The sequence below is a fragment of the Dipodomys merriami genome, unplaced genomic scaffold (genome assembly GCF_024711535.1).
Source record: "Dipodomys merriami isolate MVZ:Mamm:240054 unplaced genomic scaffold, mDipMer1.0.p SCAF_3, whole genome shotgun sequence".
NCBI classification, from domain to species: domain Eukaryota; kingdom Metazoa; phylum Chordata; class Mammalia; order Rodentia; family Heteromyidae; genus Dipodomys; species Dipodomys merriami.
Genome location: NW_027204492.1, coordinates 75286797 through 75311393, shown reverse-complemented (window position 1 = coordinate 75311393; position 24597 = coordinate 75286797). Strand labels below are relative to the sequence as shown.

The 24597-nt window shown below is 41.7% G+C and overlaps 1 pseudogene; it reads left to right on the top strand.

Annotated features, from left to right (window-relative positions):
* Positions 1-20650: 20650 nt before the first annotated feature.
* On the top strand, positions 20651-21790 carry LOC138839571 (adenylate kinase 2, mitochondrial-like; annotated as a pseudogene).
* The last annotated feature ends 2807 nt before the right edge of the window (positions 21791-24597 follow it).

Sequence of the window (24597 nt, the reverse complement as noted above, 5' to 3'; positions counted from 1 at the left end):
ATCAATGGACTAAGAAAAATCAAAGAAGGAGTCAGCAGGCCAGAAATTAATAGGTTTAGGGAGAATTGTGAGGAGAAAATGAGATTGAGGAATGTAGGGAGGGAAAGTGAGAGAGGGAATATAACCAAGACCTAAATTCAGAGAGAGGGAAAGGATAGAAGGAAAGAGAAGAGACATAAAGGAAAATGAAAAAGAAAAAATAAAAAAATATAAAATGAAACAATTAAAAATTGTGTAAGTATAAAGAATTAATACTCCAATTAAAGGAATTAAAGCTGAGAGTTTGTGAATTGAGTAATTGATATCTGAATTATGTATGGACACAAGGAAAGATAAGGTCTAATATTGAAAGATGGGTATATATCTGGGTTGAACTGAGCAACAATTAAGTAAAGCAAATAAAAGGAAGAAAAGGGAAAAGTATAAAAAGAATATGAAAACCAAAAAAACAAAAACAAGAAACAACCCCCTCCCAAAAAACCAAAAGGCAAACCTAAAATAAAAATGAAGAAAAAAAATAGATAACAGATATAAAAATTTTTTGAAGAAATTATGTAGTAAAAAAGAGGTTTTTTTTTTTTTTTTTTTTTTTTTTGCAGAGGGGAATCTTGTTTCTCCCCTGTGTCCATAACCAGTTCCTTGGTGGAGTCTCTGGTTTGCTTGTGTTGTTTGGTTTTCCTGTGGCTTGCTCAGTTTCTTAATTCAGTTTGAGCAGGCAGAATGAAGCTCTGCCTTACCAGGGACTTTATGACCCTCCTCCCAAGCTGATTCAGTGGGAGGGCAAAGTACTTTCAGTATCACAAAAGAGGGATGTGGCTGTGTCCTCTAGCTTGGGGTTGCTGTGAGGGAGCTAGGTTGTAGGTAGCAATCAGTAGCTTTACCCTGATGGGCTAGCTCCTGAGAGACTCAAGCAGCCCAGCATGGAGCCAATCTCAGGATATATGTGTACTGAATTTCCAACTGTTTTTTTTTTTACCCTCCAGTAGCTGGAGTTGCTGCCCATGCTGCAGATGGGTAAGGTAGCCCCTGGCTCTGTTTACCCACTGAAGACAGTCTGCCCCACCCCTGGGGAGCTGCCTATGCCTAAGAGGGGCAACTTTCCCCAGGGGTGGAGCTGAGCCCCACAGGTCAGGTTCCTTTGACCTGTTGGATGGCTCCTATTGTCTTCTTCCAAGGCCTGAGTTACATGCTAGCTGCTCCAGCTGGGTTTTTGTCAGTATCAAAGATGGAGTTCTTCTCTGGTGGTGGGGGAGGGGCTACTTCCCACCACTGCTCCTTGAGAAGGACTGAGGATTTCTTGGGGTACTCACAGCTTTGAAAGACCCCCTCCCTAACCAACCAGGCCCTGAGCCTCCTTTTTTTAGGGGAACAGAGTTTTGTATCTAACCACGCTATTTCTGGCTTCTGTAACATGCTTTGCTAAGAAAATTATATTACCCCCATATTCCCCCTTTTGATAACTAACCTCACCAGTTAATCAATAAGCCCACACCCTACTAACTAACCCCACCCCGCAGTCAGCCCCCTGGTGTGAGCGAACGATTAGGCGTCGACTCGGACAAAGGTCACTTCCTCATACCAAGGGCCGGAGACACACAACTCGGCACGTACACCGAGGGACCCCCTCGAACAGTGATTGGCCAAAACACATGATTTGTTTTAAAAGGATTGGCTGCCTGCGTGCAGACCAGGTTGTAATACTTTAAATTTACTGGCTGAAAAAGCGCGGGCACTCCTGTAACGGACAGAGGGGTCCCATAAAAGGACCATCCCCGGGACTGCTCGGGGTTCCCAGCCACTGACCCGAACCTTGCGGATCTCGAGGTCACGTGCACCTGGGAACCTGGGCATGCCCAAATAAAACCCTCTTGCCTTTTGCATCTGGTGTCGTCTGACTGGTGCTTGGGGCAGGGAGGTCCTGATATGGGGGACACCCGAAGTCGGGGGTCTTTCATCTTGGGGGCTCGTCCGGGATCGCCCCCTGACCCACTCCAGCTCGGACCCACCAGGAGGTAAGCCGGCCTTTGTCTTTGTCTCTGTCTGTCTGGTGTTTGTCTCCGCGCAGCGTCTGTACTATTACGCGTAATAGCTCTGTATCTGGGCGGCTTGAGAAGGAGCTGACGAGCTCGGACTTCTCCCCCGCCACCCTGGGGGACGCCTCAGGGATTAGAGGGGCTCGATTTTTCGGAGCTCATGTCTGGAGGAAGGAGGGAACGTGGAATCTCTCTCCTTCCCGGGGAAAGGAGGGAACGTGGAATCTCTCTCCTTCCCGGGGATTTTGCTTCCCCGTCTGAAAATCTGCTTTCGGTTTGTGACCGGAGCCGCGCAGCGTTTGTCTTAACCTGTCCGTTTTTGGTTCTTTTTGTGTTCAGTGTTGGTTTAACTCTTGTTCTTTTTAACATGGGTCAGGCTGTTGTTACTCCTCTGTCTTTAACCCTAGACCACTGGAGAAGTAATCTCTCTCTTCCTGGCCACGCCCTGGAGTCCTACTCCAGGGTGACCTGGAGGAAGGAGGGAACGTGGAATCTCTCTCCTTCTCGGGGAAAGGAGGGAACGTGGAATCTCTCTCCTTCCCGGGGAGTTTAGCCGTGGTCGGCCACTCCCATCTGAAGTTGCTTTTTCTGTTTGGCGCCTGTCTGTTTTTGTCTGTTTCTGTTTAGTGTTAATTGTCTCTGTTGTCTGTTTTGTTGCCCTTAAAGGGATGGGGCAGCAACTAACAACCCCCCTTAAGTCTGACTATAGATCACTGGAAGTTACAGCCTAAGCCGAGATTGTCAGGTTTTGGGAACTTGCTTGTTTGTCAATTATGAAATTGCCACTGACCACCTGCGAGTGGCCCCAGTTAGATCTCAGCCTCAGGCCTTGGCTTAGGGGGTCTGAGCGTGGGGGGAGAACCTGTCAGTCTGAGGGGACGGCCGCTAGAGACTTCTTTCTCTTGCCCCAAGATGACTGGGAATTCTCCTCTGCCTTGGAAGGCCCCTGGGTCAACGTCTGCAGGAATCTAATAGAAAAATTTCTCTGGAATGAGTAGAGGGGGTGTTGAGTCCCCTGGTAAGTGGTGAGATGTCGTCCCATTCACTGAGACCTGATTTTGTCTTTGTGGCCACTTGTTTGTCTTGTTAACTTTAGTGTGTTTGTTTTATGTTTTCTGGGGTAGGAAAGTTCTGGGTGAGTGTGGCAGGCTCACCCAAGCAGACTCTGGATTCAGCTTGCTGAGTGAGAACAGCACAGAGTTCCGGTAGGGATAAACTGGGGCCCATTAGTCCCCAACTCAGCCTTTGGTTCTTGTCTAGTTCTGTTTTAAAATTGGTACCAGTTTTAAATGTGGATCCTTGGTTTTTGTGTGTATCTGTGTTTTTGTTATTTATTTATTTAAACATCTCTGAGGGAATAAAAGCTCCAACTGGGCTTGGTCACAGACCTGCTATGCCCACCCTCCCTGCGAGGCATGGAAGGTTACTGGGCTAGTTTGGTTCCCTTCAAGCCTCAGGCTGCACCTTCTCCCAGTGGAGGCTGCTGGAGGACAGACGAGGGCGTAGAAGGCTGTGTGCCTGGTTTGGACTTTTCAGCTAGTTCTGTCTAAAATTGGGTAAAATAAATAAATAAATAAATAAATAAATAAATAAATAAATAAATCAGGCCAGTTTTGTTTTAGGTGACTCCCTCCCCCAGCCCTTCTCCAACTCAGAAGAGATTCAAAAGCCTTGCTAACAAGCAAGCTCTGTGAAAATGAAGCCCAACAAAGGTACCTAGTTCTAAAAGAAATACTGTCTTAAATTTTTGTTTAAAAACTTTAGAAGGCGTACATACAACTGATTTTGATTTTTGCGCACTTTAAGATCTGTGTGAGTGTTTTGTGTGTGTCTGTGAACGTGTTCAAAGATGAAAATTGTCAGCATACTGTAACAATTGGGTGAGTTTAAATTTAAAATTCAAAAGATTATGAGGTTTGGACATTACCAAAAATTTTAAAGAATCTTCACATTGTTTTAAATGGCTTTTTAAAGATTCTTTAACTTGCAAATTAGAAAATCTGGTATTTTAAAAGCTAATATTTTAAAATGCATAAGTCTGTTTATACTGTAATCAAGTTATCTGGCTTAACAAAATGCATTGGCAGTTTGGCATTTAATTCCTTGGCTAAAATTTGGGGAAAAATAATAAAAATTTAAATGTAAAAGTTAGTTTAACACTGTCAAAGATGTTACCTGTTCTGTCTGTCTAAAACTGTGTATTTCATTCGAGAACCAAGAGAAGAGACAGGGGGAAAAACTTAGAAGCCAACAGAAGACCTATCTTTAGGGGTAAGGGGTGAACAAGCAGAAGTGCAGTTCAGCTGGTCATGCATGGTGGGACAGGCCCTGGGAGGAGTCCACCCATGGTGAGGCAAGCTGGCACAAACGCAGTTCATCTAACCCTAAAGAGTCGGATTGGGTGTGTGCCTGCCTATTCATAGGAGGGGCCAAGTGGCCCATCGTTGTTCTGTCTCTTTTCCCTGTGGATAGCCACTGAAAACATGATTAAAATGAGTGATGTGATGATCTGATTAGTATTGCTAAAACTTCCCCTTGGATGTGTTAACATTAAAATTAGGAAGGCCTTAAAAAGAGGGTTAAAAAGTTATTTGTATAATGTGACTTGCTTTTAATGTTTACAATTAGGATGTTTTTAAAAGTCATAAAGACACTAAGTCTAACTTTTTGGTTCAGTTATGATAATTGTTATTTTCTCATTAAGGAAAAATTGTCATCTGAGTTTAAAAATCTTAATGTATGTCTGTTTTAAAACGAGCCAAGAGGCAATGAGTGACACTTGGCCTCAAGATTTCAAGGGATCTTTTCAAAACGCAAATAATAACTAAAGTATAAAATATTAAAGGTGATTAATAAGAGGTTAAAAAAAAATAGGGAATGGATTTTTGGATATAAAGTTTAAATGTAAAATTGTTCTTGACATTGGCCTCAATGTGCACAAAGGAAAAATTAGGATTACCAAAATAATTGCTATTCTAGTTTGCTCTTATAGGTTTTTCAAGTTTCCAGCAAAGTCCAGAGCAAAGCACAGAGGATTCCTACAGTTTGTCAGATATAACTTTGACTCTTAATAAGTTTCAGGTAAGAGCATGCTTAAAAGCTACTTCTATGTTGACCACCTTGTTGCTTTCAATTGGAGTAAAGTGGCCTTTTATAAGACTCATTGATCTGCAAACTGGTTCAAAGCCAGCCCGGGCAGAAAAAGGTCCCTGTGAGACTGTCACCTCTACTCAGCCAGCAGAGTGCTGAAAGAGCAAGCAGAGATGCTTTGGGACTCACAGTGGCAGAGTACTAGCCCTGGACTGAAGAGTTAAGGGACAGCATTCAAGCCCCGAGTCTGGGACTCAAAGTGGCAGAGTGCTAGCCTTGAGCTGTAGAGCTGAGGGACAGTGCTCAGGCCCCGAGTTCAAGTCCAGCAACCAGCTAAGGAAAATGCCAATAAGGCATTTATCCAGTGTAGAGAAGACACTCCTGGGACAAAAACAATGGAGGAACATCCAGAGGCAGTAAGCCACTGCTTGGATGGCAGAAATGTCAGATCCTAGAGTCATTTGTGCGTGGCCCTTCAAAACTGATCAGAGCCGGGAGGTCATAGGAAGATAGTTTGGAAGCATGCCTAATGTTCATGACTACCTTGTAAGGGACAGGAACTTGCCAGTCCTCTGTGATAGTAAAAAAGCTAATGTTATAAAATATGGGGGGTAGTTTAAATCTTAACCCCTTTATGTGCCAAAAGCTCTAATTGGCAGTAATATTGAGCTGACACCAGTTACATGAAATTCATCTTCTCAGGAAAAAGTTTGTAAACCTGAGAGTGTGTTTCTATTGATATCTGTCTAAAGGCCTGCAAAGGTAACTCAGGCATTGTGTTAGGGTCACTAGAGATCACATTCCTAAGTCATCCAGAAAGATGCTTTTACAAACCAGAGTGCTAAACAAGCTACACTGCTATAGCTGGAGAAAAGGTCTGTGCAGTTGTCAAAAGTTAAATATTGTTCTTAATGACATCTAACCCTGATGGCCTCTTTGTAAAATAGGCTAAGGTTATAGGCTCCTGGCTAGGTAAGATCAACGCCCCTAAAGTCAGCTTGAAGAAGTTACAGAAGATGGACCTTCGCCCTTCTACCCCCATTTTAAGATCAAGGGTCCAGAGTCAGTTTTGGAAAAATGAGGCAAAATAGATAAAATAATTTTAAAAAAGGGCATAAAAAATAGTGTTAACTCTTGTAGGTGTGCAAGGTGTGGAGACTGCATTTGTCAGAGATGGTTACAAGACTAAGCCTTCTGTGTCTATTTACTAAAATATCTGGTTAGTAAAAAGTTGTGATTTTGGTAAATTGTCCTCAACTATTGTTTAAAAGATCTTAAAAACCAACAGGATCAAAGCCTGCCAAGCCTATGCAATGTATCCTTAACCAGTCTGTGTAGGAATTTACAGCCGAGCATGAGGTGTGACAGTCCCTTGGAGCCACTGAGAGATCCTGCTGTTGCTGCTGCTGCTGCTGCTGTTACGGTTGCTGCTGCTGCTGCTACGGTTGCTGCTGCTGCTGCATACCTTAATGGGTAAAGTTCAACGACGGCCTGACAGTCACTTGGAGGAACTCCTGCTTGATTCCATCACCTGAGTCTGCTTCCTGGTTGACTGCTGCTAAATCTAAGATCTTGTGGGACATTCTTTTGGGTGATATCCAGAAACCCTCTCTTCCCACAGTGGATATTGGGGACAAGGATATCACTGGCTTGCTTGTCTTAGGCACTTCAGTGCATAATGACTGGAAATCCACTCTATGGTCACAGCCTAGTTTGGCTCTGGTATGGTAATAACCTGAGTGTGTTATCAATGGAGGTAATACTCTTAGCCTTAAAATCTAGCAAGCTTCTGCATCACAGTGGTGCCTTAAGGCTGTTCTAAGATAAAGGTTCTGCAAGCCAAAGGAAAATTGGGCTTGTAACACTGGAATTACCCCGTGTGTGTCAACAGCCGTTTTTAACCCAACTAGGGATTATTGTGTACTAGTGCAAATTTGGCCCCCCATCACCTACCATCCCGATGAATTTGTCCTCCAGTATTTCGAGAACCCTGTATACAGGGACAACAGAGAACCTAGCTGTTCTTTTGGGCCTTGGAGGAATAATGGCCGGAATTGCCACAGGAACCACAGCCCTGATGAAGGCAGATCAATACATGCTCCTACATCAGGCTGTAAATAAAGACTTAAAGACCCTAAAAAAGTCTGTCCGGGCGTTGACAGACTCCGTAAGCTTCTTAGCTGAGGTAGTCCTCCAAAATCGAAGGGGGTTAGACTTGCTTTTTCTAAAGGAAGGGGGCCTATGTGCAGCCTTAAAAGAAGAGTGTTGTTTTTACGCTAACAAAACAGGAGTAATAATCGAGACCCTAGACAAACTCAAAGAGAGGCTAGATAAAAGAAAGCGGGAATTTGAGTCCCAACAGAGCTGGTATGAAGGATTATGGAACAAGTCTCCTGGTTCACTACCCTATTATCCTCCTTGATGGGACCACTTATACTACTGATGCTAATCCTTACCTTAGGCCCTTGCATTGTGAACCGCTTGATACAATTTGTAAAAGACTGCCTATCGGTAGTACAGGCCCTAGTTTTGACCCAACAATATCAAGCCCTCAGACAACAGGGAACTGGTAGTTAAAATAAAAAAAAAGGACAAAGCCTCTAAGGTTAGAGGCACTAACAAAAGAAATGGGGGAATGAAAGACCCCCTCCCTAACCAACCAGGCCCTGAGCCTCCTTTTTTTAGGGGAACAGAGTTTTGTATCTAACCACGCTATTTCTGGCTTCTGTAACATGCTTTGCTAAGAAAATTATATTACCCCCATATTCCCCCTTTTGATAACTAACCTCACCAGTTAATCAATAAGCCCACACCCTACTAACTAACCCCACCCCGCAGTCAGCCCCCTGGTGTGAGCGAACGATTAGGCGTCGACTCGGACAAAGGTCACTTCCTCATACCAAGGGCCGGAGACACACAACTCGGCACGTACACCGAGGGACCCCCTCGAACAGTGATTGGCCAAAACACATGATTTGTTTTAAAAGGATTGGCTGCCTGCGTGCAGACCAGGTTGTAATACTTTAAATTTACTGGCTGAAAAAGCGCGGGCACTCCTGTAACGGACAGAGGGGTCCCATAAAAGGACCATCCCCGGGACTGCTCGGGGTTCCCAGCCACTGACCCGAACCTTGCGGATCTCGAGGTCACGTGCACCTGGGAACCTGGGCATGCCCAAATAAAACCCTCTTGCCTTTTGCATCTGGTGTCGTCTGACTGGTGCTTGGGGCAGGGAGGTCCTGATATGGGGGACACCCGAAGTCGGGGGTCTTTCAGCTTTCCTTTGGTTTCCAGGCCATCCACAGTTTGAGACTATCTGTGGTCAGCAGGATGAAGATTTCCATTCCTTGTCAGTTCTTGGTGGTGCACAGATCCTGCTCACACACTGCTTCTGGTGTCTTTGTCCCGGGCTTTCTCTGTTGAGATGGTGACTGTGGCAGCAGCCACCATCACCACTGCCATGGATCTGAGACTGATCGAATCTGTGTCCTTAACCAAGCTGCCTGAATTTTTTCTCTCTGGCCAAACTCTCTGTTCTATGATGGCACACTTGGTGTGACTCTCTAGCCTTAGATTTTCCACTGGAACACTCAAACTGGTTTCTACACGAGAGCTCATTTTGTTCCCAGCTTCTCCTCTGCCATCTTCCTCTGGATTTGATTGCTTTTTCTGAGACAGGGTTTTGCTATGTAGCCCTAGCTGGCTTTGTACTTGGGATCTTTTTGCCTCATATTCCTTAATACATCCTAATATTATGGATTATGTACTGCTACAACTATTTTGTTTGCCTGTTTGCTTTCTGAGACAGGCTCCCTCTATTTCATCTGAAGCTTGTTATGGAGCCCAAAGTGGCTAAGCTTACCATTTGGTTTATGTAGTATTACAGGCTTGAGCCACTGGCACCTGGCAGGTATGTTTACTTTTTGGTGTATTGAGGGTCTAGAGCTTGCAAATGTGTAACCTTTTGTGGATTACTTTTGATCCTTTTTTATTTCATGTTATTTGAACTCAATCCTCTTCCTTTTGTACAAGCAATCTCAAACTCTACAATAATCATCTATATCAAACAGCCCATGAAAATGTGTGAGATAGACTACAGATCTTGATGTTTAACAGGAGAGGTTACATCAAGCATCTAGACAGCTTTCTTCCATCTCTGAGACTTTTAGCTAACCCATTATATGTCCCTCCTCAACATCCTTTATAAAGCAGCAAAATAAAGCTTTCTACTTTTGTCATTCTCATACAATTTCATTTTTAGTATTTATTGAGAGATATAGATGGGTAGGGGTGAAGACTCAGGGTCTATGTTGAAGGGGCAGAATGATGCAGGCTCCAGCCTCAGGATTATCTGAGGACTATGTTTGAGTATTAGGAAAGCTCTTGGCATGCCGGGCTAGAGAGGGAAAATGTTCTCTCTCCCTATCTCAAAACACATGTCACAGACACCTGGGAGCTGAGGAAGTAGCTCCTCTGCTTGTTTAAGCATAGATGAACAGCTGGTCAAGCATTTTCTTGAGATTGGAGAAGTGGTTTGAGCTTGCTCTAAAATAGTTGAGATAATAATATACCAAGACATTTTCTCATAGGTCAAGTAAAAATGTATCTGTTGAAATTTTTTGCGTGAATGTCTTCTGACCAAATCTTGGCAAAGATGCTTTCTTGTCTTTAAATACCCACTAACAATAAAGCACAGCATGCAGTGGCAATTGCTGTTTGCACTCTGCATCCCCTGTGTCCTGGTGATCTCGTGACCCTTGCCCAGGGACCCCAACGCACTAGACATTGACAATTGGTGCCCAAACAAGGACCCTGCATTGTTTAATTCAGGAAAGGATATACAGGTAAGTACTTTTCATTACAGGGTGATGGGACAAGTAAGTCTACTCCGTACTTATTACTTGCTGCTTATGGTGTAAATATTTCTTCTTTTGACATAGAAATGTGTATTAATGTAGTTAGGGAATGGAATCTTTGGTTCCCCGATGAAGGAACATTAGATGTTGATAATTGAAAACGAGTAAAGGATAATATAGAAAGAGCTGTTCGAGAAGGGGAAAAGATTAAATTTTGGTCCATTTGGGCTATTTTACATATCCTTTTTAAAGCTTTGAATGAGGAAAGATTAATAGCAGACTTAAAGAAAGAGGCCACCCCTTCTATTGTAGATTTACAATTGGACTCTGAGGTTAAGGAAGCAATAGATAAGGATGCATTGCAATTAACAGAGAAAAAACAAGAGGTAAAGAAGGCTGAAAAGGAACAAACTGAAAGTGTAAATAAAATGTCTGAGCAAATGGAATTGATTTTATCAAAATTACAACATAGGGAGTTGGAAATTAGCAGAGTGAAAGGAGAACCTGAGAAACTGAAAGTAAAGCCGTCTTCGGCTCCTCCGCTGGCTGATACAATTTTTACAGCATCACTCCCTCACAAAACAGAGGGCTCAGACAGTGAGTTTGATGATGAAATGCCTATTTTTTCTTATCCTGTAATTCGACCACCCCCTATATATGGTATAGCTCAACCAGCCAGATATGAAGGTGTTGCTGTTGATGATATTGGTAAACTTAAAAAGGCAGTGACATTGTATGGTCCTCAGTCTCATTATGTTAAGGAATTGCTTAATGGGCTTCCTCGACATTACAATAATTTTGATCCTGAGGATTGGAAGATGCTTTGTAGAGCCTTGCTTAAGGAACCTAAATACCTACAATGGCAAATGTGGTTTACTGAGTTATGTACAGAAAGGGCTAGACAAAATGCACAGAGCAGTAATCCATGCCTACAGGTCATAACCTTTCTCATGTTGAGTGGAACAGAACAATATGCGGATGCTCGTATGCAAGTGAACTCTCCAAAAGAGATCCATGAGCAGTTACAAGACATTGCATGGCAAAGGATTTGGCCGGTAGAAGAGCATTATGGCTCTTGGACTAAAGTAATTAAAAAACCTAATAAACCCTATGTTAAATTTTTATCACAATTAAAATAGCACCTAAAAAATACAAAAAGATACGGTGGTAAAATATTTAGGATATGTTGTTTCTAGACAAACAGTGGCACCTCAAAAATATCTTTATGACGTGATCAATTACATACATTAAATGATTTTCAAAAGCTATTAGGAGATATTAATTGGATGCGACCGGCCTTAGGAATTCCTACTTATCAGTTACATAATTTGTTTTCATTGTTACAAGGGGAGCCTGATTTACATAGCAAAAGAACTTTAACTAAAGAAGCTGAAAGAGAATTACAATTTGTAGAACAGAGAATAAAAGAAATGTTTTTACATCGAGTAAGGCTAAATCAACTCATAAATTTATATATTCTGGATACATGGAAATACCCAACAGGAATTATAGGACAAAATGAGCTACCATTAAAATGGATTTATACACGGCATAGATTTACAAAATATACTATGCCTTATGAACAACAGTTGGCAATTATTATTCAACAGGCCGGGCAACAGGTATTTACAATTTATTTGAAATTATTTTTCCTTTGCCAAAAGACCAAGTAGAATATTTGTTAAACATGTTTGAAATACTGCAAATAGCATTAGTAAATTTTACTGGGCAATTTTCCTACCATTTTCCCAGAGGTAGATTGTGGGATTGCTTGCATAAACAATTTGTCATTAATGATATAGTTACCAAGGCCCCTATTCCCACTGCTCTTACCGTTTTTACAGATGGCTCCAAAACAAAAAGTGCTTATTGGACAACAAATAAATATTGGGTACAGACAACTACTTTAACATCAGTTCAACAAAATGAACTTTTTGCTATTATTAAGATGTTACAAGATTTTGTGGGAAATATTAATATTGTTACTGATTCTGCCTATGCTGTAGGAGTTGTGACTAGTATAGTCACTGCTATTACATATTCATCTAAACCCCAGCTAAATCAATTATTTAAACAATTACAAGCATTACTGCAACAATGTAATGCCAAAGTGTTTGTAACTCATATTAGGGCTCACTCTTCATTACCTGGGTACCTTGTATATGGCAATAATAAGGTTGATAAATTAGTTTTGCTTCTGCTTAACAGGATCATGCTCATTTAAATACAAATGCTGGCCATTTACATATGCATTATAAAATACCTTATTCTCAAGCTAAACAAATTATAAAAAGGTGTCCTATCTGCAGACCAATGCATTTGAGAGTTGTACCTGCTGGAGTAAATCCTCGAGGATTACAACCTAACGAGCTCTGGCAAATGGATATAACCCATGTACAAGCCTTTGGCCATTTTTCCTTTGTACATGTTACAATAGATACTTATTCCAATTTGTTTGGGCTTCTGCCCTTACGGGAGAAACTGTTAAGCATGTAATAGAACACTTATTGGAAGCTTTTGCCATTATGGGAGTGCCTGCCAAAATAAAGACTGATAATGGGCCAGCCTAAAAGTATCAAATTTAAAAGATTTTGTGAACTTTATGATGTGGTGCATAGTACACGAATAGAATATAACCCCCCAAGGACAAACCATTATTGAACAAGTTCATGGCACACTAAAACAACAAATTAAAAAATTAAAAAGAAGGAAAAGGTTGGATGAAGGTATGGATATTTTGTGGTTTTCCATGTAAAATCCTAAAATAATTTTACATCAAGCTCTCTTTGTTCTTGACTTTTTAAACTTACCACAAGGAGATATTTTAACTAGAGCTGAGCGCCATTTTGAACAAATATAAAAAAAAAACCTTATTTAAATGCTCCCATATGGATTAAGATTACATTGAACGCAGAATGGCAACTAGGAACATTATTACATAAGGGGTGAGGATAGGGTTTTGTGTCTACAGAGGATGGCAAACAATACTGGCTTCCTGCCCGATGGATACAGACTCGGCCCAGTGAGGACAACCCCGTATCCTAAGGAATCAGCCACCAGTTGAGGAAGAAGAAATTCCCACTGCCCACCTGGGGGCAGGTTAAAAAGTTGACTGGAGAAGGACAAAAGATGTTACAACACACTGGTAAACCTGTCACAGCCGAGAACTTGTTCCTGGCCATGTGCGCCCTGCTTACTGTAAACTCTGTCCATGCTAATGCTAATGTAAGTTATTGGGCCTTTGTTCCTAACCCTCCTTTACTGGAACCTGTTGTTTGAGGAGACATGGATATAACCGTCTATACTGTTCCTGCTGTTTTATCTCCTCCTTGGAATAATTTGACATTTTACAATAAGAATGATGGTAGCTTTTTAAATTTTACTTACTATACTCATTCCTTGCCTGTTTGTCTGGGGCCTCCTCCATGTTTAGTTATGAATTGGCAACATTGGGTTTTACCTGGGAAACACACTTCCAATTCTAGAACACAGCTGCAGTGATTAACTACTTAGTCCATTAATAGTAGCTGGGAAAGTGTCACCTTTGATGGTAAGTTATCCTTACCTATGTGCCCTGATTTTACTTTTATTGATTTTAAATATCAGCCTTTTGTGTGGCAAGAGTGTAGAGGAACATTTGGAAAAATGTTCAATAATTTTATTAATTGGGGACCTTTTGGACAGTTTATTAACACATGTTCAGAATGGAATATTACCAAATGTGATTTATCAAATGTTACTAGGATGCCAGATGCCATTAATGGATCGCTTACTGGAGCTTGATTGATGGCCTGGGGAGATGGAGGCATTGTAGATGCTTGATGGGCTTTCATGGCTGCACCCACTGCTGTTCAGACTCATCTTTGGAAGTTTGCAGTGGTGCTAAAACCCGTGATGCTATCAAATGGATTGTTTTCGGGGACGGCGAACTCTGCGTCCACTTATAATTTTACTTAGTATAAATCTTATGATGTAACTGCTTGTGTACCTCTGCCTTATGTATTTTTAGTGGGAAATTTTACATTTTGTCCTACTATTTCTTGTTTTAATTGTCACCTGTATTCTTGCGTTAATTCCTCTCTTAATTTTAATGACCGTGATAGTATTATGATTTTGCAGCAAAGAACTCATATTTGGCTACCTGTTAAATTAGGAAGAGAATGGTCCCAAAATCCTTTGGATAGTGTTGTTATTGAATTTTTTTTTTTTACCAAACTACTAAAACGTACAAAGCGTATGATTGGAGCCATTGTAGCTGTGATTTTAAGCTTAATTGCTATTACCACTGTTGCTGCGGTGTCTGGAATTGCCCTACACATTTCCTTACAAACTAAACACTTTGTGGAAGAATGGCACCGGGATTCACATGAATTGTGGGTCTCACAGGTAGAAATTGATGCTCAATTACAAACACAGATTAATAGTCTTAAACAGACAGTGGGATGGTTAGGAAAAAAGTTATTGGTTGTGGAAAAACAGTTATTGTTAAAATGTGATTGGAAGTCTACTACCTTTTGCATTACTAATGTAAAATATAATGAATCTCTACATGATTGGAATGTAATACAACAGTATTTATCTGGAAATTCTACTGCTGCTCAATTGATTGCTCAGTTACAATTTAATGTACATGATATTTTTGGTAAACAATTTACAAATGATGATGCTTCTAATATTGCTGATGCATTTATTAAACAATTGGAAGGGTTGGATCTGAAAGGAATACTACAAAACATTTCACATACTGCTAGTGTATGGGAATTATGATTGTTATTATTCTGTTTTCACTTGTGCTGTTATATTTGATTTTTATGAAACCAATGCAAGCTTCTATGATAACCCTGTGGAAAGCTTTAGTTTTAAAACAAAAGAAAAAAGAAGGAAATTGTGAAGACTCAGGGTTTATGTTGAAGGGGCAGAATGATGCAGGCTCCAGCCTCAGGATTATCTGAGGACTATGTTTGAGTATTAGGAAAGCTCTTGGCATGCCGGGCTAGAGAGGGAAAATGTTCTCTCTCCCTATCTCAAAACACATGTCACAGACACCTGGGAGCTGAGGAAGTAGCTCTTCTGCTTGCTTAAGCATAGATGAACAGCTGGTCAAGCATTTTCCTGAGATTGGAGAAGTGGTTTGAGCTTGCTCTAAAATAGTTTAGATAATAAAATACCAAGACATTGTCTCATAGGTCAAGTAAAAATGTATCTGTTGAAATTTTTTGTGTAAATGACTTCTGACCAAATCTTGGCAAAGATCATGCTTGCTTGTCTTTAAATACCCACTAACAATAAAGCACAGCATGCAGTGGCAATTGCTGTTTGCACTCTGCATCCCCTGTGTCCTGGTGATCTCGTGACCCTTGCCCAGGGACCCCAACGCACTAGACGTTGACAGGTAGGGAGTAAAATAGGTAGACAAAATATTGAATGTGTTTTCTGTACAAGGTGTTTTTTCCTAATGTTCTTTGAAGCATAAAAAATACAAATATCCATGCCCTTTTGGAACTAATTTTCTAGTGTGAAAATACACTACAATAAACATGTTATACCGTGTTGTAAAGTAACAGTTGTGAGGAAAGGAAAACAGAGCAGAGCACAGAAGATCAGAATACAGTGTGAGTGTTCTTTTGAGCAAGTGAGGAAATTTGTCATGTTGCTATATATTATAGGTAGTAATGGGTCCTTTACTGGTAGTAACTATTTGATTTATTTCTTTCATATTTTTTTGTTGTTGGTTGTGGGGCTTGAACTGAGGGCCTGGGCACTCTCCCTGAGCCTTTTTGTGCTCAAGGCTAGCGCTCTACCACTTGAACCACTTTTGGTTTTTGAGTGGTTCAATGGAGATAAGGGTCTCACAGGGAGTTTGCTGCCCAGATTGGCTTGGAACCATGATCCTCATATTTCACCCTTCTGGGTAGCTAGAAAAACAGGCTTGAACCACTACCACCTAGCCTTTATAACTATTTTAAGTGAAAATTAACTAAACTTCCAATAAACAAACAGAGATATGCTGAATGGATTATAAAAGCAATATCATAGCTGGATGTTGGAGCCTCATGCCTATAATCTTAGCTTCTCAGGAAGCTGAGATCTGAGGGTTTCAGTTTGACACTATTATGGGTAAGAAAGTGGTAGAGCACTAACCTTGAGCACAAAAGCTTAGGGATAGTGCCCAAGCTCTGAGTTCAAACTCCAGGATACATATACTCCCACTCTCTCTTTCCCCTTCTCTTTCTCTTTCTCTGTCACCCTCTCTGTCTCTGTCACTCTCTCTCTCTCTCTCTCTCTCTTTCACACACACACACACACACACACACACACACACACACACACACACAAATACACATACACACAAATCTAAAACAAAAACTACAGAAAAGAGAGCACTCAGCCAGGCATTAGGTAGTAGCTGATGCCTATGATCCTACCTACTTGGGAAGCTGAGAGCTGAGGATCATTCAGAGGCAGAAAATTCATCTTTGAAATACTTATTTGGAATTAATACTTATTGCAATCAGCCAAAACCTGGAAGTGGAGGTGTTGTTCAAGTGGTAGAGTGCTAGTCTTGAGTGGGAGAAGCTAAGTAAGAGCATGAGGCCCCGAGTTCAAGTCACAGTGCCTGCACAGCACAGCAGCAGCAGCAGCAGCATCAACAACAACAGCAGCAAAATGGTATAATTGCCTCCACTTTTGCAGAGTTCAAATAGTAGGACCACCTGGAGTCTAAATTAGCTCATTGCAAGCACTGTATAGCTAGGCATGACTAGAGCATGAGCCATACCCCAGGGTCTTGGAAAACAAAGAGTTAGCAGGAGAAGTGACTGTGGAGAGGGAGGGACCTAGATGCAGGCAAGCTGAGAATTTAAAGCCACAACTGAATTTCAGGCAATAGAATAAGCCCCAGTAACTAAGATTCACTACAGAAGCAACACCAAACCCATGGGTGTCAGAGTACTTAGCATCTAGCAGCTATCTGGTAGATTTTTAGGGGATTTGCTACTTACGTAAGGCTGATAGCTCTGTGTGTAAGATTTTGGGCTCACATAATATGCCCTTTAGCCCTGCTACTGGGTAGAGTCTGAAAAAATTGATGTCTGTAGGCAGAGCATGTGAGTCCTTCAATTCATCATCAGTGTAACACTCAGTTATTTGTTCCCACAGGCACATTTATCTGTCTGCTATTCCTGAAAGCTCAAACAGGGGGAGCTGTACAACAAGTGTGAACATGACCAGCCCATAGACTAAAAATAGTCAACCAGCAGTTGCTTTTGCTACACAAGAAGGAAACTTCCAAGGTTGTAGCACTGCAGTAATAGCCAATTCACCTTCAAAAAGCCTCACCCAACACTTGATGAATGGATAAAGAAAATACAGCACATATACACCAATGATATATTACTTGGCTATAAAAAAATAGAATTCTGTGATTTGCAGGAAAATTGATGGAATTGGAGAGCATCATGTTGATCAATATAAGCCAAATTCAAAAAGTCAAATACTGCATGTTTTCACTCATTTGTGGAATCTAGAGCTAAAAGACGCACATGTGTATAAATACAGCATGATTAGAAATATATAGCTATATCACATAATGATTCTAACTCTAAAACTGGGGGATATAAGCAAGAGAGGATAGGGAAAGAAAATGATGAAGGATGAATAATACCAGAACATATTGTGTCTGTCTATGAATATGATGCAAGGAAACTCACTGAGTGCTTTTGAATACTAAAGGATGAAGAACAGAGAGTAAAAGCAATAGGAGACTAAATTATATTCTATGGATGTGTGAAATATTACTATGAGGCCCTTTGGATGATTACTATACAGTAGAGAAAAATTTAAAAAATGATTGATAGGAAAGTAAAACAGGCTCTGTTGGAGGAGCCGGAGAGAGGAGGGTAGGCCAAGGGAGAGGGTGAATGGAGTTGAATGTGGTTGAAGTACTTTATAATTATGTATAAAATAGACCTTTAAACCTGTTTAATTGTTTTAAGAAAGAGAGATGAAGGACAGTGATGGAGGGGGTGATGGTCAGGCTACATTGTATGCATGTATGGGGATGTCACAATTAAACTCCTCCTGTACAGATAAGATATGCTAATAAAAAAATCTAAGAAAAATCCAAACAGCACTAAAGTCTACATAAGAACTACAGAAAAATACTGGTTGTCCTAAAGTATTGTTCAAAATGGAAAAACAAGAGGGGGAGCTGGTGTTGGTGGCTCATGCCTGTAATTATAGCTGCTCAAGAGGCTGAAATCTGAGAATTACAGTTTGAAGCCAGACAAAGCAGGAAAGTTCATGAGATTCCTATCTCTAATTAACCACTAAAAAGCCAGAAGTAGAGGCATGGCTCAAGAAGTGGAGTGCTAGCCTTGAGCAAAGAAGCTCAGGGCCGGCATAGAGATCTTGAGTACAACCCCCTGGACCAGCACCAAAAGAAGAAGGAGGTGGAAGAGGAGGAGAAGGAGAAAGAGGAGGAACAAGGGGAACAGAAGGGGGAGGAGGAGGAGGAGGAGGAGGAGGAAGAGGAGGAGGAAGAGGAGGAGGAGGAGGAGGAGGAGGAGGAGGAGGAGGAGGAGGAGGAGGAGGAGGAGGAGGAGGAGGAGGAGGAGGAGGAGGAGGAGAATAAATCCCCAAAGGTTAATGAAAGTTATTATGTGGGAGTAAATTTTATTGTATAAAAGCTTTTGAAAAACCCATGTGTGATCAAATTGGCTTTTCTGAAAGAATTTTCTAAGATCAAAATTGAATACATGATTGTAAAACTGAGACCTAATTTTCTGTATTTAAACTGGAGGTGGTTAACCATCATCCTCTGTGCGATATTAGGCCCATGAAATAATTTGGCACATCATTAGTCAGAAACGTATACTTGGGGTTGGAAGCATGGCTCAGCTGGTAGAGCTCTAGCCAAAAAGTGAAAGTTTTGGGTACCAAGTTCTAGCCCCAAAGAAAACATACAGAGAAATAAGAAGCATATACTTCTAGTTGGCTCTCACCAACTGTTCAGAACCTTTCTGCCTATATTGATCATTTTTATGGTCCATAAAAAATGTTACAAATATCAAAATGGCCTTTGACCATCAAGTTATCCCTTCATCCATTACTGAGCACTTGAGGGGTATTCAGCCTTTGATTATTGTGAATAGTGCTGAAATAAACATACCCATGCAGGCATCTCTGTTGTGTATTGATTTATATGTCTTCAGACACGTGCATGCACACACACACCCATACACATATACACACTCAGTAATGGCATTGTGGGGTCATAAGGAAGGTCTACTTTTAGGTTTTTTTGAGGAATTTCCATAGTGGTTGCACTAGTTTACATTCCCACCCACAGTGTAGGAGGTTTACTTTTTCTATGCATCCTGGCTAGTATTTCTTGTTGTTTGTTTTCCTGAGGGATGCCCTTATGACTTGGATGAGATAGAATCTCAGTGTGGTTTTGATTTGCATCGGCTCTTTGGCTAAGGACATTGGAACATTTCTTCATGAATCTTTTAGCCATTTGTATTTCTTCCTTCGAGAACTGTCCACTTAGCTTGTCCGTTTATTAATTCAATTACTTTTTCATTATCTAGCATTAAAAGACAACATTAAATGTGGATTTAAATATTATTGACAAGATATGCATATAAGTCATGTTAATATTTACACTGAAAAGTGAATATCTCTTAGGATAATAAAAATGCTTGATGACATAATGCTTTCAATCATAATCATTGTCCCCAAATTTTTGTGTATACTCACATCTAGACTGTCACTGGTTAACTTTTCTTCTGAATGGTAACCATCTCTGTTCTAAGTTGTTTTGGTCATCTGTACTTTGCACTCTGGAATGTTTGCAGAGAGACTTATAGAAAATGATGTTAGTATTTATTTGTTAAACAAATTATCTTTTAAATATTTTCTCGTGTGTGTGTGTGTATGTGTGTCTGTGTGTGTGTGTGTGTGTGTGTGTGTGTGTGTGTGTGTGTGCTGGGCCTAGGGATTGAACTCAGGTCCTAGGTGTGGTCCTTGAGCTGTTTTTGCTCAAGGCTAGCACTCTACCGTTTGAATCACAGTTCCATTTCCACCGTTTTGGTGGAACTCTTATTCAAGATAGGAGTTTCATGGAATACTCTCTGCCAATGCTAAATTTGGACAACAATACTCAGATCTCAGCCTGTGGAGTAGCTGGGATTTCAGGTCTGAGCCACTATAAAACTTTGTGAGTGCAGTGTGCTCACATATTGCAAAAAAATGAATGTTTTATGGAAAACAGCATTTTAGCATGTTAGGATATCACCTATAAGGACAGATAAAATTAAACTTACAAATGGACTCCAGGAAAACCTAGTCAAAATGGACTCCAGGTGTTAGCCCAAGAGCCTCCTCTCTCATAGCTTAGCATGCTCTTTCCCTCAGCAACACTAGGCCCATTAAATGATTAGCCCATACCCCCTTTACCTGAGAGGGCTCTCCTTTGGGATAACTACCACCACTTAGGGAAGCAAGATCCCCTAAACCTCACAGGTCATATGGGTCAAGAGGGAGTCCAACCAGCTGTGATAAAGAAAACCATTATGCAGAAATGTAATCCAGAGGAAAGTTAGTAAAAATGTCTTGGAAAGGGAAACTGAGGAAAACACTTTGGATAAGAAAGGATTTGGAGTGGCACACTGGACTGGAAGCACTGGACCTGGGAGGTGTGTTTGTCGGGTGGCCATGAGAGGTTATGGCAGACATGGCTCCCACTGCGTTAGCGACTGACCCCAAGCCCAAGTATCTTTTTAAAGGCATCTGGGCAGTACTGCTGGGGCCTCCTGGAGCTGGCAAAGATAACCAGCCACCAAACTTGGACGAGAACTTCTGTGTCTGTCATTTGGCCACTGGTGATATGCTGAGGGCCATGGTGGCTTCTGGCTCAGAACTTGGGAAAAAGCTGAAGGCAATTATGGATGCTGGACAGCTCATGAGTGATGAGATGGTATTGGAGTTTATTAAGAAGAATTTGGGAGCCGGGTGCTGGTGGCTCACGCCTGTAATCCTAGCTACTCGGGAGGCTGAGATCTGAGGATCGTGGTTCAAAGCCAGCCCGGGCAGGAAAGGCCATGAGACTCTTATCTTCAACAAACCACTAAAAAACCGGAAGTGGTGCTGTGGCTCAAGCGGTAGAGCTCTTGCCTTGAGCTGAAGAGCTGAGGGACAGCACCCAGGCCCACAATTCAAGCCCCACGACCGACCACAAAAGAAAAAGAAAGAAAGAAAGAAAGAAAGAAAGAAAGAAAGAAAGAAAGAAAGAAAGAAAGAAAGAAAGAAAGAAAGAAAGAAAGAAAGAAAGAAAGAAAGAAAGAAAGAAAGAAAGAGAATTTGGAGACCCTCTTCATGCAAAAAATGGCTTCCTTCTAGATGGCTTCCCTCGGACTGTTAGGCAGGCTGAAAAGCGTGATGACCTCATGGAGAAAAGGAAAGAGAAGCTTGATTCCATGATTGAGTTCTGCATCCCAGACTCCCTGCTGATTCGGAGAATCACTGGAAGGCTGATTCATCCCATGATGAATGAGTGGCTGGTCCTATCATGAGGAGTTCAGCACCCCAAAAGAACCCATGAAAGATGACATCACTGGGAAACCCCTGATCCGGCGATCAGATGATAACGAGAAGGCCTTGAAGATCTGCTTGGAGGCTTACCACACTCAGACCACCCTGCTGGTAGAGTACCACAGTAAATGGGGAATCCACTCTGCTGTCGATGCATCCCAGACCCCGGATGTCATGTTTGCAAGCGTCCTAGCAGCCTTCTCCAAAGGCACATCTTAGTGGCAGAAGGCCACACAAGACTGCATCACTGTTGGTCACCTCACCGCAGTGATCTCTGTTCTCAGGTGCTGGGCAGAAGGGAAGGGTGGTTAGGGGAAGGAGGGAAAGGGAGAGGTGGCCAGGTACTCGACCATAATTTAGAAGAGCAGTGCTGCTGTAGAGAATGGGGTTTTCTTACACATGGATGGGAGTTTTAGAAGTATAAAGAAAGATTAAATTTTTCAAGACACTGTGATTGGAGGGTGTGGATACAAATAAGGAGATAGAGTATTATAAGCAATTAGGGTTTTGTTTACTCTGGACTGGTGACAAATGTTTTTAAAGTCAATGCTCTTAAAATCAGAACCTCATGGAGTCTCCACCAAGAACACAGAAAATCAAACTGTGGTCTTGTCTGTCCTACAGCTTGGAACAGGGAGCATTTGACTACAGACAACATCATATGATCAAAATATCATCTGTATGTTTGCAAAAGATAAAGGGTGTGTACTTGTGCAGGTGATGGCTCAGCAAATCACGTTTACTAAAATTATGAGGGGTGAGAAACTAGTTTCACTCCTGTCCCCTGACTTTACCAGTCCCCCTACTCTCATGGCATAACTCTCAGCAGCCACCACAAGTCTTACTGAATTTTATCTCTGGTGTATGAAGCAACCTTTTTAAATAAATAAGGGCTGGAGTGTAGCTCAGAGGCAGAGCACTTGCCTGGCATGTGCACGGCCCTGGGTTTGATCCCCAGGACTGTGAATAAAAACAAAAACAAATGAGCAAGTATCCTAAACTACATCATCCAAAGATTGTCTTTTCCAGCCTCAAATTCTGTGACTGGGATCACTCGACAGCACTGTGATGTTTTATTTTCAACAAGGTGCCTTTCTTAACTGACCAGATGCTGCCTTGATTGGCTCCTAAGTCAGTAAAGAATGTTAAATTAAAAACAAAAAACAAAAAGAAAGAAAGGATTTGGAAAGAATTGTCTTAAATGTTTGTTTCAAAATGGAAAATGGTAGAAGTTAAAACAAACCTGAGAAGGTTCTAGTAAGTAGCAGATGGTATTCTTGTAACATAAAGCTTATTAAAATTGGTATGTGATTAAGTTAGCTGTGATTTGAACACTGATGTAAAACCAGCATGTCATTCTTTATGTCCATCTAAAGTCAAGTAATCAGTCTGTGTAGAAATTTGTAAGCAACTCAGCAGGAGATGTGACAATCCATCTGAGGGACACAATCTAGCCCAGATCCTGCTAGGACCATCCTGACTACCTCTACCATGGTAAAAATAGACTGCTCTCCTGCCTGACTCCATCACATGCAGCTGATTCCTGGTGAAAGATTGCTTTACATTTGCAAAACCTAAGACTCTTGTGGAACCCTCTCTGCAAATCTTACCCAGCCTGACATGGATAAAGCTGGCTATGTTGTTACGCTAGTGAAACAGGGCAGGAAAACGTCTTGCAAACTTTGGTTAAAGTAACCCTAGACATTGTTAGGGTCACCAGAAATCAGATTCCCCTTGCAAACAGGCTATACTGTATCTGTGCCAATACTCTCATACTATCTATTGAGTTTTGTCATTACAGAATTCTGGCAAGTCATTGTTGATCAATTCTGGACAAGGTGCAGGTAAGCTCTACTTATTTCTGCTCAATCTCCTCATTGTTTTGATTGGAAATAATAAAGGGTTTTGTGGCAAAAATTGCAGTTCAATGCCAGCACTGGCAGAAAAATCCCTCTGAGACTCCATCTCCCGGAAGCATGGTTCAAAAATTGACCAGCCAAATGCTGGAAATGGCATTGTGACTCAAAGTGGTAGAGGGCTAGCCATGAGCAGAAGTGTTCAGGGACAGTGCCCAGGCCTTGAGTTCAAAGACCGTGAATGCTAACTGGGATGAGTTATCCCAGCAATGAGCACCTAAACCTCAGGATGAGGGAAGTCCTGACAACAAGGAACCATGGACAGGAGTAAGAGGAGATGATGCTACATCAGCCACTTTGTGCCTACCCTCTCAAAATTAACCAGAGCTGGGAGGTCAAAGGAAATAAGTTAAGAAGCTTGTCCATGTAATGTTCATACCTGTCTACCTTCTAACTGGAGAGGAATTTACATTCCTGCCTTTGGCCCTTGCTATCTGTATTTGTAGTGAGTCTTAGACTCGGGGCTGTTAGCCCTGGCAGCTTCCTGGGTCTCCCATACATACACTGTAATCCAGATATCTCCCAAGGCCTCCTGTCAAGCCCCTTAACCACCCCAACCCGGCCCCAGCTTCTGACTGCTGACAGGTTTAGCATGCTCTCCCCTACCTAGTCATCAGATGTACAAAGTAGCTAGAGACAATTTACACCAACTCCAGGACTGCCTGGAATGCAGGAGAAAAGAACTAGCTGAGTTAGCCAACTCACCCAATTTTTAATTTTCTGCCCGGAACACTTCTTTTTGCTGACTGTGTGCTCTCTAAGATTTTTATTATTGCCCAGCCCCTGCCTCATGAGACTTCTTCCAGACTTCATTCAAGGACTCATGTCTACCACCAAGGGACAGCTGCTGCTTGCTCCCTTCTCCCGGAGGGGACCACATCTATGCATCTCCACCTTTTACCTCTACTGTCAATGCTTCTTGCCAGCAGAAAGAGTCTGTGTCCTCTTTCGTATCAAAGGACTGGAGAGGTTCGATATGCTTGGGAAGGGCCCTGTGTGAGTCCTTATCTGTATAGGTCCAAGGCTGCCCCCTCCCTTACTGGGTTCATCTTGGCACGTTGAGCGCCGCCAGCATAATCAGCCTTCTCACTCCTCTGAGTCTACCAGACC